Consider the following 20,302-nt stretch of genomic DNA (forward strand, 5'->3'; position numbering starts at 1 on the left):
TGGTGTGAGGATATTGAAAAATGGGCAGTAGAGACATAGGATAAAAGATCCAGGCACTGAAAAGGTGGGAGATGAAGCAACATTGGGGTGAAAATTTATAAATAAGAATGAATTTTGTATCTGTCTTTCATCTGAGAAAGGGCATATGGAGCAAAGAGGATCCATGTTCTTCTTGCCTCTTGCACTGCTCAGTCTATTTTACATTTCAGCTCTTAGGATGGAGCCCATAAAGAGCTTCCTGCAGGGTCAAACTTTACATGAAACAAAGGCTCTAGGTGCAACACCTCCATGATCTCTGTCTTTACCTGCATTTAACCCTACTAACCATCCTCAAAAGTTCTGATGCCTTCCACACAAGTATGTGCTGGGATTCCTTTGATATCTGAGAATATACAAAGTTGCTTATCATTCCCATCCCAATGCTGCAACCTGCCCAAAATTCACTGCAAGTATTTCAGAAAAGAGAAACAAGGAACTGGTATTGGTAATGCCCGTGAATGAATCATATATGAAGTGAAGGGTCCTTTTCCCCTCAAATCACAAGAAATTCTTGGGAAATTTCTGGAAGGAGCAGTGATGCACACGCTGTGCTCAGTGCCACAGGGCTGAGCCGAGAGATAATTACCCTGTGAGCACGGAGTCAGAGCGGTGTAAAAAAGGTGCAAAAATCCCAGAGCTGTCATTAACAGCTGCTGGCTGCCTGTCAGCTGCGAGGGGAGCACAGCCCTGCACTGCTGATGGGCAGATGAGAACACACCTGAACAAGGCAGGATATTTATAAAATCTAATCAGGCAGGGGAAAAATACAGCCATTGCCTCACAAAGACTTGTAGCACTTATTTCAGGTACAAGACATCTCATTTTTCCTCTCGAGCTGGTAGTGTCATATTGCTGATCTTTCACTGATTTAAAACTAAGTTTCCAAAAACCTATTAAATAGGTTTTAATAGGTCTAAGCCCACTAGTTTTTTTTTTTGGGTTTTTTTTTTTTTTGGTATAGTCCCTGGATTGAAACAGGATCAAGGAGAGAAAGAACCATTAGTGGAATATTTTGTCTATTTGCACCAGATCTATTTCCTTTGAAAGCTATCAATTCCAATATTTTTAAGAGTTTCAAAGTACCCTATAAATAATGGCACTTAAGACAAGGGGGTTCTACTTTCACTTCTATGTTATAATGTAAATTATCAAAGAAATTGCCTCTATGCACTACTGAATAAAAAAGGAACACCAGGAATTTCTAGACTTTGACTCAGGCAGACAAAGAAGGACATGGAAAAGGTGCAGCTCCTGAAACACCATCACAGGTAAGCAGCAGACAGGTTTGAGTATAGGAAGCTCCAGATGTGCACTAGAAGATGGAAAACCTGAAGTGCCATAAAAATAGAGCTTGAGAAATCAAGGACAGATTCTGGAAGAGGAACATATTTGTAATGTAAAAGCCCTGGATGATACCATTAAAAAAAATCCCATTCCATGTTCCAAAAGAAGAAGAGTACAAATTGAAAAACAACCCCATTGAGTGACCCAAGCCTGCCTAGGTCTTGTCCAAAGCACAACATCAGAGTCAAAGGTGAGGCATCCCCTCGTTCTCCTGCCTGGGTGCCAAACTATGCCCTGGGTTAGAAAGGAGGCACAGTTGGTGTTTTAATTACCCTAATCTAGGCACTTCTCTGATTGGATTAGCTATAGCCTTCTACAAAAATAAAAGTGGTCTGTTTAATTGTACATAACAGCATTTACAATAAATAGCTGCTATTTCAAATGATTCATGTACATTTTGTTTTAGTGGCTGCCCAAGTTCTGTAGCCATTTCAAGAGACAACTTGCTAAACTTGTAAAGCATTTTAACTTTATCTGATTTGGCTTTCATCTCTCACACTGAGTTGTAAAACACATTTTTCTTATTCACTAAGAGTGCCACAGACAGAGATTTGGGCTGGAGCCTGATCTACATGACAGCTGCTGAAGCCACGGACAAGAAAAACTGTATCTGAAATTGCAGGGAGCAGGCTGGGAGCGATAGCACCTGCAGCAGCCAGGAGCTGCTGAGCTGGGTTAAGATATATTGCCCTGACTATTGCATTTTATTCTCATGGCAGTAGCAGGCTGAGTGCACTGTTCAGATTTCAGCAGCTCTGATTCCCCTAGAAAGAGGACAGAGCCAGTTCAGAGGTGCTGCTGCAGACTGAGATTACCCAAGCTGACCTGGCTGGTTTAATTCCCTGTCTTAGTACAAATACAGGGCTGCTCCTGGTTCCCCCAGGTTTAATTCCCTGTCTTAATCCAAATGCAGAGCTGCTCCTGGTTCCCCCAGGTTTAATTCCCTGTCCTAATCCAAATGCAGAGCTGCTCCTGGTTCCCCCAGCCTCCAGCTGCAGCTCCATGCAGCCATGCAGAGAGGGCATATCCTTGGATGGGATGAACTGGTATTGCCCCTAATATATGCCCCTTCCTATATTCCAGCTTTTCCCTGGTTTTCCTTGGCCTTTTGGGAACAGCAATTCTCAGCTGGACCGGCTGGCTCCCTGCTGGTGGCCAGCAGGAGCTCTGGGGATATTCTCATTTTTGGGTGTTTTTTCAGCTGGTGCTTAATCACCAGCAAGATGTGCTGATGCTTGAGCAGATTCCAGAACCTGGTGTGGTCCGAGAGAGATTTCAATTTGACAAGAATATTCTGCAAGGCTCCCAGGATCAGCCTGGGGTGCCTGCAGCTGCCCACAATGGGTATGAGGGGGGTGGGGGACACAATTATAAAAACTGTACACATTCCCTCACCCCCACCTCTGAAGCTCATCCAGGAGCACTCTAAGGAAGTGAATCCTGAGCACCCATGGGTTATCTCTGAGAACAGGCTGGGCAAAGAGACACCCAAGACTGACTTGCCCTTTCTGTGCGTCTCTCTCTCTGTAAACCTTGGGAGATCCTCTCAGATTTTTTTCAACAGCATTTAATGGACATGGAGAAATGGTAGGAAAATAAGTAAGCAAGTAAAAAGATGGAAAGTAGGCAAGAGAGGTCTTGCCAGAGGAGCTGGAGAGAAGAGATGGCATTTTCAAAGACTGTACAGCACATACGGCAACTTCTGTGAGAAGCTGGAGAAAAAAGTGACCACTGTTAGGGCTTGAGAGTGTTACAGCTTAATCACCTTAATAGGACCTTTTAGTGGTGAACCCAGTGCAAAATGAGCCTCCCCTTTCCTGGGATTTTCTTCCTCTCAAAGGCGAAGTGGCTTTACATTCGTCTTTTGCACCTCTCTTAACCAACTGAGCAACCTCTCTCTAGGCATTATTCTTAAAACTTTGGTAGTGTGAACTCAGAGTGCTCCCTCTCCTTTTCCTGTCTGCAGTTGTTGCATCCACAGCGACAGAACTCTGTTTAAAAGCCTTTTGGCAGACTTTGGGTGCCAACAGCCTTGTCAAAGTTTCACTGCAGTTTCAAGCAGAGATTGAAAGATTCATGATTCAAATGTCAGATTTGTGTCTGCTCCTCTCCTTACATAACTTGCAAACACAAGTCACCATGCATGAACGACACCCACAGCCCCTTTTCTTAGCTAAAATAATACAACGCACTTTGGGAGTTTTAAACTCTTCACCTCAGATGAGGGATTTAAGGATGCGTTTAACAAAATTATCTGTATGAATGTTTCCTAAAAGAACTGAAACACCTGTCCATGTACTCTTACAAAGAGCATGGCTGTCAGCATCTAAAGATGTTCTGCATTTCTGTCAGGAGCTTTGCTTTGATCAAAGGTAGATAAATCTTGTACTACCTGAATTTCTGTTCATGTTAGCACATAGAAGATACTGTTTATACTGTTGGATTGTGAGATAGCTGGATAAAATAGAAATAAACATAAATTCCTACATTTTAGTCTGACTATCCTCAGGCAGCAAAAGGGAGAATGAAACTGTTCCACATCCAAAACTCACCAACTGAAGATCTAAATGAGAATTCTTATGCTCTGAGATGCTCCATGAAGGGCCTGGGTATCCAAACCAAAGGACGCATTACATTCCTCATTTATATAATATTTTTAGCTCCTACATTTTTTTCTCTATGTACTAAAATATAATAATCTTCTATTAAAAAAAATTAAATTGTGCTAAGCACTTCATTTTCATAAAGCAAATGTTGGCCTTGGCAGACAAAAGTCTGTGATGGAGGTTTTCATTTGCAGCACCTTAATAGCTTTTTAGTCCCTAACTTAGACCTGAAATTTTCATGGGAAGGAGTCTGTGTAGGAGTTGCCATGAAACAAACGTAAAGGCACCTTTCTATTCATCCTCTGAATATTCACCTTCACTCTACAGCAACAATGGGCTTAAATCAGCTTTCTCCCTAAATCAGGAAACACAGCCCAGTTTTCAAGGATTTCCCTTAGCCCTTCTCATCTTTCAGTATGATATTTTATCCACTTTTTAATTTTTATAGGGATACTTATCCCCACTAAATATTCCAAGGGACTCAAAGTCTTGTGTAATTGAATTACCAGGTTTATAGAAAATCACTTATAGGCAAAATTGCCAAGGTGGGCGTGGGGAAAGAAGGAACATTTCAGCAAGATGTGGCCCATTATGCAAATTTGTCACCACATGCCATACATAATGAATAAACCTTGTGCTCTTAACACTTTGATTATAGACTATACAGACAATGCAAATTAAAATTCCTGCTGCTCCATAAACGAAATGAGAGGAAATTATGTAAATTCTAACACATTAGATTGATTTGGTTGAAACAAAACCTGATCCACTTGATGTTTTAGGGGAAGAGCCACAATTACAATGATTGAGAAAGTGCAGTGTTAATGAAGTGTGTTATTGCTAATCAATTCCTCCTCCTCTGGTAGTGCCATGACCATGAGCTCTGCCACTGCATCATCCACTGCCCACGGAGCCTCTGAGCCCTGGGACACACACTAGGGCTGCCAGAAACCCCTGCTGGCACCAGGAGTCACAGGAACTCTGTGACAGACACCCAGGAGGGTGAGTGTTCTCAAACAGGATCATGGAATGGTTTGGGGTGGAAAGGATCCTAAAAATCACCCCCTGCCACAAGCAGGGACACCTTCCACAAGATCCGGTTGCTCCAAATCCCATCCAACCTGGCCTGGAAAACTTTATGGCAATCCTGCCTGGCTGTCTTGGATGCTACTGGAAATCCTAACCAAACAACTTCCCCTTGAGTAAAACAACCGTCTTTCTATGGCTGACTTCTCAGAAAATAAGGAATAGGATTTTCACCTGGTAATAAACTGACCATGTTTAGTTCATGGAAATTAAGTCTTTCAGGCTTAAAAGTTCCCTGTCCAAATTAAAGAAACCGAAAAATGGGACCCAACGGTTTTAAAAGTTTCCAACGAAACATTCTTCCAATAACAGTTGCCTGTGTTCTGTTGTAGGAATTTGGAATGTCACTAGAATGGAGCTCAGTTGATTAAATTCTGTGATCTACAGGGAACTGATATGCACAGAGCTGTTAGATAGAGCTGTTCTACAGTTAATCAATAGGTGAAGGTTGCACCTTTACACCAAGCAGAGGAACATCTCTCCAAGCATCCTCTCACCATTTTATACAAAATTCTCTGCAGAGCTCCTCACCAGCAAGCTGCAGAATACTGCATTGCTATCTTAATTATTTACTGTGTTGAATGAAATAATTAAACAGCTTATTAATAATACTTTGCATTTTGCAGCCCTTCCTCTAAAATATTTCCATCGCATTTTTAAAGAAAAAAATTTCATTTGCAAAAGGATCTGCATCATTAGAAATTTGTGGCTCTTATCACACAGGTAAATACGAGCAGGTGGAATGAACCACTGTTTTATTTTCTATTTAGACTACTTTTATATCATTCTCAGAAACATTTGTCACTGCACGTAGTGACTGCAATTTTCCTCTCTCTGCTGATTTGTCTCCCACTAATTTATTTTGGCTCCTGCTGAGCCATGAGGAAGCACAGAGACATCTCGCTGCCTTCAGCAGCAGCTTCACACACAGGACTGGTGCAGGTTGTGAATAAAACGCATCCAAAAGCGCATCCAAAACCAGGGCAGCACAGGCAAGGAGAGAGCCTTTATGCAGAAATGACGTAGCACATAAACACACAACACACACACCGAGGCTGGCACTTACCAGAGGAAATTCTAGTATTTTATGTTTGCTCCATGAACAAGGAAACAACAGGGGTCAGGCCCCAGCTGCGAAAGAAAACGCGGCAGAGCGAGAAAAGAGAGCGTTAAAATGAAAAGAGAAGGGAAAGATACAAAGGAGTTCATCTCTCCCAGAAATAAAGCGACATTTAGTTTTGCGGGCGGAGGATCCATTGTGGGGGCAGCACACGCTCCTCTGCTCGGCGGGGGTTCAGAAATGCCGGCCCATTCCGGCCTCACCGACTGGGAGCGATCTGGGGTTCAGAAATGCCGGCCCATTCCGGCCTCACCGACTGGGAGCGTTCTGGGGTTCAGAAATGCCGGCCCATTCCGGCCTCACCGACTGGGAGCGATCTGGGGTTCAGAAATGCCGGCCCATTCCGGCCTCACCGACTGGGAGCGTTCTGGGGTTCAGAAATGCCAGCCCATTCCGGCCTCACCGACTGGGAGCGATCTGGGGTTCAGAAATGCCGGCCCATTCCGGCCTCATCGACTGGGAGCGATCTGGGGTTCAGAAATGCCGGCCCATTCCGGCCTCATCGACTGGGAGCGATCTGGGGTTCAGAAATGCCGGCCCATTCCGGCCTCATCGACTGGGAGCGATCTGGGGTTCAGAAATGCCGGCCCATTCCAGCCTCATCGACTGGGAGCGATCTGGGGTTCAGAAATGCCGGCCCATTCCGGCCTCACCGACTGGGAGCGATCTGGGGTTCAGAAATGCCGGCCCATTCCGGCCTCACCGACTGGGAGCGATCTGGGGTTCAGAAATGCCGGCCCATTCCGGCCTCATCGACTGGGAGCGATCTGGGGTTCAGAAATGCCGACCCATTCCGGCCTCATCGACTGGGAACGGTCTGGGGTTCAGAAATGCCGGCCCATTCCGGCCTCATCGACTGGGAGCGATCTGGGGTTCAGAAATGCCGGCCCATTCCAGCCTCATCGACTGGGAGCGATCGCTACCGCCAGGAGCGGCTCCGGGAGCCCCAGGCCAGCTCCGCTCCCTCCCGAAATTTATCCCAGAATTTATCCCGGCATTTATCCTGCTCTTGGCCGGCACGCCGCGGGAGCCGCCGCCCCCGCACGCGGCTGCCCGCGCTAATTGCGATGTGCTAATTAGAATCTCAAAGCGTGACGCGGTCAGAGAGCCACTCAGAGATCGGCACACAGAGACTCGCAACCCAAACTGCGAAACATCGCCCAAAACTGAGGAACGGGGACAACAACGGCAACCAAGCGGCTGTGCAGGAGCGGGAGCTGAGCATTTCTGCGCGGGACAGATGTTTCCTTACATAAAACAGACACAAAGAATCACAGCGGTAAATATCTCACCCCACAGGAATCATCTTAATTTCCAGCTTACAAAGACGTTAGAAAACTGAGTCTCTCCACATTAGCTTTTACTTGAATTCTTTGACTTCCCACTGCTTTGTTTATAGGAACAGGCTCTCTTTGATGTTGGAACATTAGAAGGAGTGCAACAATAAATTTCCCATATTCTAATATCCAGCATCCCGAGCTTGTTCAAGGACCCCTTGATTCATGAAGGCAAATAATTCAATTACCTGAGCTTTGATCAAGGAGTCGCTCAGTCCCTTTTTGATGTCGATGGAGGCTGTTTGCAGCTCCACACGGATAACTGGCCCGCACGGGGTTTAACCCCTTTGGCACCAGCAGCTGACTGCAGCGGTGTTCTGGCACTGCCAAGGGAGCCCCACAGCATCATTTGGCACTGCTGCTCCAGAAGGAGCATAGGAGGCATGGCAGGTCCAGGAGGATCCCTGTACCAGACTGGATGGGATGCTCATCTTTAAACAAGCTGAAATTATTTCCCAGTCAAGTCAACCTGTGTTAAAAGCATTTTTTGGGAGCTGCTCTTTGGATGGAATGGCGCTGAGACATAAAAATGCTGCTGAGAAGCAAAGGGGCTTGCCTTGGTTATACAAGAGATTTCATCACATCCATGCTTCTCAACAATTCCCCCCAAAAGAAATGGGAGTGGGCACAGACTCCTCTAGTCAGGTGAAAGAACACTCCTCAAACAGGAACATCAAGTAGATCTAAGCCTTCCCTCTCCTCAAATACAGGCACCTGGATGAATTCATCTGTGCCATGACCAAGTCATAGCCCTGGTGGTACTGCCTGCAGAAAAGCAGAAACTAGTCAATGCAGACACTGTGTTCTCAGCTGATTGCCATTCTGAATATGATTACTGAGAGAATTCCTCCACATAAATGAGGAGTTAGGCTCCCCTTCATTCATTCTAAGATTCTTTTGGGACATGAGGAGGTTACTAAAAGGACATAATTAGAAGGCATAATTAATATATAGAAATCTCTCACTCAGTTTCCTACACAGCTCCAACAAAACAGCCATGGATACATCCCTAATTTTAGCAGCAGTTGCATGGATGATGGAAATGACCTCACCAGACTACTGAGATGTGACAAAAACAGTTCTGCAACAGGACTTTTCTGGTCTTTCACGGCAGAAAGGCATCTGTCCTTCACAGCACAGCTGGGGAAAGGATCCCTGTCATGCAGAGTGACATCTCAATTCACAGGATACAGCCTGCAAAAAGCATAACGAGCATGCCTGCCTTTCCCCAGATAAGAGGCAAATTATTTTGGGGCATGAGGATGTAGATGGAAATTCATGTATTTACTTTAGGATGCTTGATAAGTTCTTAAAAAGTTGGGATGTTTCTGATTTATTGGAAAATAAAACTTGGGGCCTCCTGTAAAGCCTGGAGGGGAAATGTGTTTAATGAACTAGTAAGAATGAGAAAAGGAGTCAATGTACGCACAATTTTATGCATTTTCCATAAAGCCAAAGGAGCTGTACATAGAACTAACATGAGAAATGGGAAACCTTCCTGTTTGAGCCAACACTCCTGGTAACACCAGTGAAAAGCATTAAAGGAGGAGCTGCTGATCTCCAATTCAACAAGCAATTAGCATTCATTAGCTCAGAGTAATAAAATGCCCAAGGCAATTACGGGTTAAATATAGTATGTTTTAAAGAACGTGGAAACAGTTAAAACACAAGCTTTACTCCGGTTTATTTTGAATTATTTCATTTCTAGTAAAAATGGATGTGATTTCCAGATGGGAGATGCCTCTAGGCAAAAACATTCTCCTTCTCTCCTCCAGTAGGCAAAATGACTAAATACCAATGGAAAAGTCTTTTGTAGACACGACTAATTTAATTTACATTATTTTCTTAATAAAGTATCAATGACCTTCTGTAAATTTTGGGCAGAAAAAAGCAAATAGAAATTAAAAGTCCTGAGTTTTGATAGCTCTCCTATAATGTACAACTTCCAAGAAATGACTTGCTGGTTGCTCATTCCTGAAGGGAAATACCTTAAAGGCTGAGCTGTTCCCCAGACTGCTTGTGGGGATAGTTACAAGCAGGATTTCACAGCTCTGTGATCAAAATACAGAATTGCACCCAGTCCCTCAGTGATGGGGGACACTGCACAGTCTGGTAGGAGCCCTCAGGATGCCTGGAAGGCAGAAATGCACCCTCCCTGACTTGCAGCTCATCCTGAAAACGCCAAGGTCAGGACAACGAGCAACTGCAAATCTTGGTAGATCTGAGAGCTGGCACTTCCTCTGCAGAATTGGTTATTTCAGCCCAACTAATTTCAACTTGATTGGATAATTAAACATGTATTAGTGCAATTTCATCCATTTGATGGAGCATTGAGTGCATTCCTAACACATTCCAAGACCTGGCTGAGCCCCGGGATGCACAACTCCATCTAAACTCAAACTCAGAGTAACCACCAAAACTCCCTGAAATGCCACATCAAGGGTGCTGCTCAGTAATCCCAGGGTCACTGAATAACCCCACGGACTCCAGCAGCACTTCTCTGCTTTAGATCAGGTTCACCAGTCTGAATTTAACCAGGAGGTGCAGACATCAGATAAACAGCTTAAACTCGCCCACTCATAAAAATATTGTTAAAAGGCTGCTAACCACTATAACAAAATTCTGAGCATGTATTAACCAAGGTGGATATTCCCAGTGCCTTCCAAAAGTACAAATCCATACTGAAGGGCACAATAAGGTGGAACTCAATGTCAAGTCCATGCCATGAGGAAAAAAAATCAGCAATTTTACTTTTGACTTTTGATTTTCCTCATGTGTTTTGACTGCTTCTTTAAAGCCCAAGCCAGCAGCCACTTGGTAATTTGTGATGCTCCACAATGACAGCACATCACTGCAGCCTGGAGTGAATCCTCGTGCTACCTTTTCCAAGGAGTTCATCATGTCCTAGTTCCATGTGACAGCTGCATATTGCACTTCTTTGGTGAGGCAGCAGGGCTGGTTCCCACTTCCACTCCCAGGAGAGTGCTCAGGTATTTCTCAGATCACACTCTTGCCTCTTTTCAATGTGGGGTTTTCTTAGTCATGAAGTAAATAATTATTGAAGTCATTGAATGCACCAAGACTAAATTTTAGCTGCTCCCAGCACTTTGATATCTACTGATAAAAATACACAGACAAATGAGCTTTTGCTGTTGGATCCAAAAAGTGAAATAATGTCAGCAGAAGGTCACTGGACATCAGCTCTAAGCTCGTAGTGAGGAGTGTGATTGCCCTGCAGGCTGGATGTGGAAACCTTGCTCAATTCAGGGAGTAGGAAGAGTCAGAGGAGAGGGCAAATGTTGGATAAGCCTGACCCAAGAAAGCTGAGAAGAATGTCTCCACTTTTGAACACAAATGGAGCTGGCTGAGTCAAGGAGAAATATGAAAATTAAAAAAGAAAGGTCAGAAGAGGCTGCTGTACCTGCTAAAGGTGAGGTTACAGCAGGGCAAAGTTTGCATTGCAAAGTGGGAAAGTCTGGGGGTGAAATGTTCACTGAATATTAGATTTGGAGCTGCACGGGGAGAGCAGAATCTGACAAACGGAGGGGCAAGGAATCTCATCCACACCTCAGCAAGGTGAGTGAACTCCAGCTGAAGGTGCAGGAACCTGAGAGACCCCAAGCCAAGGCCAGGAGCACAGGCAGGACTCCAAGGGCACAGAGACGTCAGCCTCAGCTGCTGTGAGTGGCTCCTTGTGAGCCAGGGCATGCAGGTGCCCCAATTAGCTGTGAATGCTCCAAATCAGCTTTGTTTGTCCCGGCCAGTGGCTGTGACCTGCAGCACTGGGTTGGGAAGCACCGAGTAAGGGATCAGCTAAAACCAGTGTCACTTACAGGGCTGTAGCCAAAGCACCACAGAAAACTAGAGATCTCCAAGAGGATTTGTAACTCAGTACTTGAAACATGAACATAATGAATTTATGACTATAATTTTTTCATATAAATATTACAAAATTCATAATTTTAAGGACAGAAAAAGCAATTATGACCTACAGGCTGTCTGACCTACAGCCACTTGTATTGCTACCTAATCAGCCCTTTTGTATGTAAATGACAAATTGTTTGCATGCAAATGCCACTGCCTGCTCTGTTTTCTTCTTGCTGTAGAAAGAGAAATGCTATGGAAATTGCCACCGTGCTAAAAAGAACTGAAATGCATACTAATCAGCCATATTCTCCCAGCTATATCAGCTATAATTGGAACAGTAACAAATAAAAAGGCAACAATCAGCACTGGACAAAATTTTCTATTTGAATCAGAGCCCCAAGTAAAATTATTCAGCTGCTTTTCAAAATTTTGGAACCTCTTACGTCTGGAGAAATTGGGTTTGAAACTGTGAATGAACAGTGACTTTTCACTAATGTGAAATATCGAAGATCTCTGGAATTTCAATTGCAAGAAAAATATCCTGAAAGGGAATAGGAAGGAGCCATTATCATAAAAAAGTCTGTTCTCTGTGTGCACTGGATAAATGTTGGAGTGATTCTCAGTTCCACCAAGCTGCTGATCCCTGTGGCTCATGCAATATGGAATGGAGGGGTTTGATCAGTGCTGAATTAACCTGGCAGCATTCAGCTGCTCAAATATTGCTCCTTCCTGGAAAACAGCTCACATCCATTCCTGCCTGAACAGGAAGAGCCCTGAAAGCAAGAAATGCACTAAAACCTTGTCTTGAATGATCTGCCATGAGCTGAGTGATGCTGAGAAATCCTTAACTGCACCAGTGTGTGGTCAGGTCTCTGAAGGGAGCACTGCTCTGAGGAGGGTGAGATTGAATCCAACACTTCAACTGTTTTCTATTCTAATGAGACATTTCTTAATTTTCAAATGCCATTCAAAGTCCTGTATTTGCCTCAGGACTCTCTTTATCAAATTAAACTGTGTCAAAAAATTAGGGATAAACTTTTTGAATAGCATTTTCCTTGAGCAATATGAAGGTTGCAATTTTTACCTGTTGCTTTCATCAAAGTTTTCCTCTATAAATGGTTCAAATGCCAGCCAACTTTGCACACACTCTATTTCTTTTGTTTGCCTACCAAACCAAACAAAAAAAAACCCCAAAAACTAATAAACCTTAGTTTATAAAAGATGAAAGGAGTAACAGAGTTATTCACTCAGCAGCCAAGATCAGTGAGATAATTACTTTAAATCAAGAAGGGGCAGACCATTTAAATTTATTACTTAATGCTGACACATGCATGTATTAATAAAACAGTTAGCATTAATGGAAATAGGGTTTAGTCTCCTGATTCCAATAGAGCCATCATTTCTGCTTTCCACTGAACTAATGACTTAGCCTTGGCAGAATGATATGTATGCATGTATTTAACTATTTAACTTAACCACTGAGACCAATTAATGTGTTTCTGAAGTTTGATTTTATTTAAAAGTATATATCAGCAACCTCACTGGGATCAAAATTATGTTGAACCAGAGTTTATATGGCAGCAGTTTAACCTTAAGCGTGACTCTCTCCCTTGGAATATCTCGTGTAAAAGGAGGAGCACTAAGATGTGGGGCAGAAGCAGCAGCCCTTCAATGGGATTTGGCTTCCCAGGCTAGCACAGACTGTGATTAGGGGCTCACGTGGGAGGGAGCAGGCTGTGAGAGGGCACAGCACTGATTTACTGCTCCTCTGGGTTTGGAGGACAGGATCCAGGGACAAACCTGACCCAGCCAGGCTGAGCCAAGCTGAGCTTGCTCATAGGGCACAAAAACCTGCACCAGGTGCACCCTACAAAGACAGGGGAGTTAAACGCTCAGTGCTCGGCAGCTCCCAAACACAAAACCTCTGTTTTCAAGGGTTTTTGAATAAAATTCCTCCTGCTCATCTCTTCAATGTTTCCCAGCATGGGCTGGTGTCCTCACAGTATCACCCAGGGCTCAGGGCGACAGTGGCAGGCTGCACCAACACCATTGAATCAAACCTTAATTGCAATTACCAATTACTGTCTAAGACAGGCATTTCCTACAGCTGATATTCATATATCAAAGTCCTGTCCATTTTGTCTGCATTATCATGCTCCATGATCCACAATTTCTGTTAGTATATCTATAATGTGGCTACAGTCTACCTGTTGATGAACAATTACACATCATTATAATAATGAATTGTATTTGGAAACCTCTTGCTGCACTGCTCACCAATCACTCTGGAAAATCATGGCTCCTGTTTTACATTCGGTAACTTGGTCCTTTTCTTTTAATCCATTTACATTGATTTCTACTACTCCAACTCTGCCTGCCATTGCATTCCAATTAAGAATTCTGATGAACTCTTGCTGATTCAGAAGGGAGAGGGCTCTCACTCATTGCCAAACTTCGGAGGGAAAAAACAACCAACCACACACACAAAACCTCCTTAGAATTCGCTTAAGCCAGCACTTCAAAACCGAGGAGCTCAGTTATGGCTGGTGGAGCCAGCAGAGCTCGGTGGGACGGGGATGCCTGGGAGGCACCGCCGCACCCCAGCCGTGAGGGAAGAGCCCGAATGTCACCGTGGCCCGGGCTCTGCTCAGCGGCACGGCTGAGCTCCACACGCCCGCCTGAATTCCTGCTGGCCAGGGAGGCACCGCTGCTGTCCCTGTCCCTGCTGCTGTTCCTGTCCCTGCTGCTGTTCCTGTCCCTACTGCTGCAGTCCCTGCTGCTGCTGTTCCTGTCCCTGCTGCTGCTGTTCCTGTCCCTGCTGCTGCTGTCCCTGTCCCTGCTGCTGTCCCTGCTGCTGCTGCTCCTGTCCCTGCTGCTGTCCCTGCTGCTGTTCCTGTCCCTGCTGCTGTCCCCGCTCCTGTCCCTGTTACTGACCCCGCTGCTGCTGTCCCTGTCCCCGCTCCTGTCCCTGCTGCTGCTGTCCCCACTGTTGTCCCTGCTGCTGTCCCTGCTCCTGTCCCTGTCCCCGCTGCTGCTGTCCCTGTCCCCTCTGCTGTCCCTGCTCCTGTCCCTGTCCCCGCTGCTGCTGTCCCTGCCGTGCGGGATGTTCCCGGGAGGGCCTTGAGCAGCACTGGCAGCTGAAGTTTCCCTGCCAGCCTGAGCACAAGGAGCAGCTGAAGGGCTGTTCCCGGCCCTGCAGCACAGAGGATGGGCACTGAGAGGGCTCCTGACAGGAAATGTGCCCTCCTGTGCAGGAGCCACTGATGCTCTCACCAAGGGTTGTTTCTCCAAGATAATTCTTAATTAATAGTCTCTCTCAGGCCACTGACAGAAAGCTGTACAGCTATCATGGCACTGCCTGGCTTTGTTGTAGGCAAGAATTTGGATTAGGTGCATTAATGAACTTCTCTGGCTGCATCTAGTGGATGTCCTGCGATTTTGTAGAGTTCTGTATGGGTATTTATGGTATATCCTTCTTCCACAAAGCAATGTAGTTGGTCTGAGTCAAATCAAAGGTCCAGTTTGTAGGAACACCCCAAAGGGGACGTTTAGAAGAGCATCAGAAGAAGGCAGCTGGAATAAGCCTCTTTCCATGTCTGCAACCATTCCAAATCTATATGATAATGTATGTCCCTGCTGGTTAACATCCAGCATGGATGGGTTTTGGAGCAGCCTGGGACAGTGTAAGGTGTCCCTCCCTATGGCAGGGGGTAGAAGGAAATGAGCTTTAATGACCCTTTCAACCCAAACCATTCTGTGATTCTGTGGGTAGTAACATCTGGGTGCTGCAGGATATATGGAAATGATTTGGACCAATTTGCTTTTCTCAGTCCTTCAGCTGTAAGCTCCACTGACCTGGATGTGAACGATAAAACTAGTCCAATTTGGCTTAATATGTCTTTTTTTATTATTATTTTTTCTCCTATCAAGGATTTCTTTATAAGATCTCTCAAACCTGATAACATCTCTAAAAGAAATACATCTTGTTTTGCTGTACCATTTTTTCCACTTTTGAACTCTTGACATGGTATGAACCGACCCTGCCTTTGAAAAGGGACGAGAGAGCAGCAAAAACCCTCCCGAGAGGGGCCCGCGCTCGTATTCCACGTCCCGCCTCCAGCTGTAGAGTCAGCTTGTCTGCCGACAAGCGGCACTTCCAGCATCCCAAAACTCCTCCGCCAGAGCCAAGACGGGGCCGCGCGGCCGCAGCTGAGGCGGTCAGCGGCTGGAGAGCTGTGAAAGCCCGGGGAGCGCGGCCGTGACCCCGCGGGACGCTCCCGGTGCGGGAGCAGAACCGGGAACAGCCCCGGGCACACGCAGAGGGTCCATCCCCGCATCCCGCGGGACGCTCCCGGTGCGGGAACAGAACCGGGAACACACGGGTGGTCCGGCCCCGCATCTCGCGGGATATTCCCGGTGCGGGAACAGAACCGGGAACAGCCCCGGGAACACGCGGAGGGTCCGGCCCCGCATCCCGCGGGACATTCCCGGTGCGGGAGCAGCCCCAGGCACACGCGGAGGGTCCATCCCCGCATCCCGCGGGACATTCCCGGTGCGGGAGCAGAAGCGGGCACAGCCCCGGGCACACGCGGAGGGTCCATCCCCGCATCCCGCGGGACATTCCCGGTGCGGGAGCAGAACCGGGAGCAGCCCCGGGCACACGCGGAGGGTCCATCCCCGCATCCCGCGGGATATTCCCGGTGCGGGAGCAGCCCCGGGCACACGCGGAGGGTCCATCCCCGCATCCCGCGGGATATTCCCGGTGCGGGAGCAGCCCCGGGCACACGCGGAGGGTCCATCCCCGCATCCCGCGGGACATTCCCGGTGCGGGAGCAGCCCCGGGCACACGCGGAGGGTCCATCCCGGCTCGGAGCGGCTCGGAAGGCGCAGCACTGCCCCCTGGCGCCCGCCCGCGGAGCGGCCGGAGCGATCCGAGCCCTCCCTGCGCGGGGATCGCGGACCCCTCACGGTCGGAGTCCTCAGCGTCAAAACCCGACACATAGGGGCCGCCACATTTGCTCCTAAAATACTATAATAGGGTTTTACTCGATGTCCAGCATGTATCAAAGCAGAGGGGTACAGTGCTCCTCGACGGGTAAGAGATAACGTACAGAGATACAGATGGCATAAAATGACCATAAAGTCCTCTTAGTTCACCCAGACAAAGCCCCCGACCCAATCTCCATTTAAATCAATGGCCACCATGTCATTTCTGTCCCCTGGCCTTGGATTGGCCCCAACAAAGAAACAATGAAAGCTGAAGTGCTATTAAAAACATTAAAATGGTTATAGCATAGGAAATTGTACAGAGATTTTAGCTTAAAATGCTGGTAGAAAAACTCAGACGCACACACAAAGTCCAGGAAGTATGTTGCTAAACTGTTTCAAATTAATTGATTCCAGATGAGACGTCTGCTTCTCACACACTGAAGATATTTTGCTAAACATCCAGCTCACAAAATGGCTTCAAAATTCAGTTAGGGGGTTCACCAAAAAGAAGATATGCCAATTTTAGGTGTGAGATTATCTGAAATTTCTTTGATGTCTGAGATACAAATAGCTTCTATTATGGAATTCTCATCACTCAAAGATTTGTTTGTCAAGTTATGCTGTTATGTTAGGCAGTTGCAGAAAATAAGAATGCTAGTCTCAGTCTACTGTAACTCTGAACTTCACATATGTTTCTTACACTAAATTAAATATGTCAGATGTTGTCAGAATTGCATATTAATTGAAGCTGAAATCACATTATACACTTTAAATCATTTTATCAGATAAATCACAGAAATCACTCCAATCTTTGCATTTTCTCCATATTTTTATGCAGAAGAAAGATTAATTTAGCTGCCCTATCTCTCAATCAACCATTTCTATACATATTTTCCTCTGAAACTGCTGCTGATAAATTGCAATGACTTATCCCCTGGCATGCCCTATCGTAGCAGCATTTCTGCTAATGAAGTAATCTAGTTCCTACTGATTTCTTTGGACAGGCAACACTTACAATTGTAGTAAAGTTAAAGCTGATGTGGAGAAACCTATAAATAGCATTGTCTGTCCATGCTCATTCTCTGATGTGCAAGGCTGAGGTGAAAAAAAAAAATCCTATTTCAGGGCCTAAGAACAAGAGCATGCCAAAGAAAGATGTCCTTTAGGTAAAATTTTCCTAAAGGATTTCCAATTCCTTTACTGAATATCTTGTTCTTAGTCCTGTAACTTTATTTTGTTCATCTGCAAGAGGCAGGAGAACTGCTTTTGAACTGCAGCCAGGAACTTCTGTTTTCTAGAGCGCAGACTTTTCTAGACTCAGAAACCTGCTCCAAGAACGCCTGGTGTGTTGAGGCACGAAGCTCAGACCAGACCTCCTGCTCCCCATTTCCCCTGCTCTCCCTGCCCCTCTCCTGGCCACGGGAACCGTGCAGCCCTGCCAGGGATCTGCTGCTCCCGAGCAAACATCTGCAGTTCCCCTGCCATGGACTCACACATCTCTGTCTATAAAGCCAGCCCAAGGACCGAGCACAAGCATCGATTTGTGTTCCAAACCTCGGCGGACAGACCTGGCTGAGGCTGATGTCACGTTAATTATTGCAGGACTCCTGCACTGAAAGGCAATTTATTCATTGGGATTCCTTAGCCAGCGTGGAAAAGGAGAACAAAGTATTTACCTAGAGAACCACAGAGACTTTGGAAACACCGAGGCAGACGGAAGAGCAAGGGGGGGGAAGGAGACGGACATGCAGCAGCGCCTGAACGCGTGCTTCCCTGCCCCTGAGCCCGCACTGCCTCTCTTATTCAACAGTTCCATTATTAAATAATTCAAAACATTGAATTTCTTAATAGAGAGGCACGGAGTCTGTGAAAACCTTATCGTATCACCATCACAAATCAACAGGAAGAAAGTCTTTCCTAGAGACTTGCTAGTAATTGGAACGTGAAAAAGAAGTGAGCATTCTCCTCATAAAGGGCCAATTTCTGAATTAGTGACCTCATTTGCTAAAGAGGTTCCTTTGTCACAGATATCTGGGTAGGTAAATACTGTGTTACACAGCCACTCTGTAGCAGCGGTACAAAGAAGCTCTCCCAGCATATACTGGTTCTCTCCTCACCAAATGAATATTTAAAAAGTAGACAATAAAGGGGGACTTCTATAGGAGGTGAAGGCACTTGTATCATGATGTCAGACTGCTATATGTGCTCCCGAAGGGCTGCACAGGAAGCACTTTTATTCTGAACTTAATGGTATTTATGGGGACCCGCAGCCTGATCTATTTTACCTTCCTTGGGGATGTGCTTATGCATGCATCACCCAGGAGTCTAATGCTTTTTGGACTAGCCCGTGTTAGAGACAGATACCATTTTGGTACCTTGTGAATAGTAATGCATTTGAAAGCCAGCAAAATAATTCAATAAATAAATAAAGGGGGTGGGGGGGGGGGGAGGAGAGAAAGGGTATAAATCAAAGTCTTTGCCTTTTTCATTCTGGCTAGAATATCCTTCATTTTATGCACTCCTAATTCCTGCATATCCATTTCGTGCCTGGGAGCTACGGCGCAAGTAAAAAATTTTCAGTTCGGGGCTTTCGGCATCTGCTTCTCCGGAGGAACATTTTAAAACGTCCAAACGCTCTCCCTCCCCCTCCCCGCCCCCGAGCAAGAACTGAAGGGAGGAAAAAAAAAAGAAATAAAGCAGCGTCTGCCAGAGCGTTTTCCTTCTCCCTCCGGAGAGCCGAGCGCGCCCCGGGGCCCCGCGGCCGCCGCAGCGCCCGCACCGCGCCCGGCCCCGCTCGGCTCCGCACACCTGCCCGGCGCCGCCAACTTCGGGGGCCCGGAGCATCCATCCCCCCGTTCCGTTCCGTTCCGTTCCTTTCCGAGCTGCCCACACGCTCAGCCCCGCCGCTTCCCTGCCCTTCCCCGCGCGGTGCCTTCCTCGGCGGGGCTGCCCCGCTCCCCGCTCTGCCCCCGCCGCTCCCCCGCTCACCTGCGGGGCTGGCCGCGTCCCTCGGCCGCCTGCGGAGCGGGGACACCGGGCAAGTCCCATTCACAAGTGGCCGCGGAGCGAGCTCGGCAGCATCTTCAGCCTATTACACTCCAGCGGCAGCGGCTGCTGAATGAGGCTCCGAGCTAGTGGCAGGAATTAGAAAGAGGGAGGGAGGGGAAAGGGGAGAGGGAGGGAGAGGGAGCAAGGGGAGTGAAGCAAGATTAGAGGAAGGGAAAAGCTGGAGGCTGTTGCTTCGTCTCGATTTTCCTGTCCCTTCCCCCAGCCCATGGGGAGCGCAGCCCCCGGCCCTGCCCTCCCGCAGGGCCCCGCTCCGCTGCTGCCCGCGGGGACCGGCGGGGGCTGGAGGCGCCGAGCAGCGGGGAAGGAGCCGAGGGCAGCCCGTCCCTGCCCCCGAGGGTGTCCCCTCCCCACGGGCCGTTCCGCACCCTCTCGGTCACGCGGGCACCCACGGGCAGGGCTGCGGGGGGCCGGGGACCCCCGCCCATGCCGCGGCTGCTGCCCTGTCCCTGTGTCCCCTCGCTGTCGCCTCTCTGCGCGCTGCCCAGGGCCAACCCCGGCCGCCGGAGCTCCGCGTGTGGGGACGCGGACACGGGGCTCGGGTGGGCAGGGACAGCGCCAGCATTTTATACTCAATCCAGTCATGTTTCCTGTCAGGAGAAGACATTTGTCCAGGAATAAAAAAAAGACCAAAAAAAAAAAAAAAAAGACAAAAAAAAAGTTCCTCAAGCATTTCTGCATGTGGAAAAATCTTGGTCTCCTACAGCTCACAGCCAGAGGCTGAGGCCAAGCCTGGATCTGGAGGGGGGACCCTTTCCTTCTGAACCAGGCCTGCCCCATGGCTGCCCCTCTCCCACTCCCCGTTCTCCTCACCTGCAGTGATTCCCAGGTGTGGCTGAGCTCACAGG

The 20,302-nt window shown here is 47.1% G+C and overlaps 1 protein-coding gene across 2 annotated transcripts in view; it reads right to left on the reverse strand.

The window, feature by feature from the left end:
* Window positions 1-19,774, reverse strand: part of CDH11 (cadherin 11) — an 83,518-nt gene extending 63,744 nt beyond the window's left edge. Inside the window, exon 1 of one of the 2 annotated variants that reach the window (XM_054640838.2) lies at window positions 19,377-19,774. The gene's annotated coding sequence lies outside the window, so the exon portion shown is untranslated. Of the gene's footprint in view, window positions 1-6,141; window positions 6,504-19,376 lie in introns of those variants that run through there. The other variant, XM_077184864.1, reaches the window with a different exon arrangement.
* Between the last annotated feature and the right edge of the window lie 528 nt (window positions 19,775-20,302).

This window comes from Agelaius phoeniceus, chromosome 12 (assembly GCF_051311805.1).
Source record: "Agelaius phoeniceus isolate bAgePho1 chromosome 12, bAgePho1.hap1, whole genome shotgun sequence".
Taxonomy (NCBI): Eukaryota; Metazoa; Chordata; class Aves; order Passeriformes; family Icteridae; genus Agelaius; species Agelaius phoeniceus.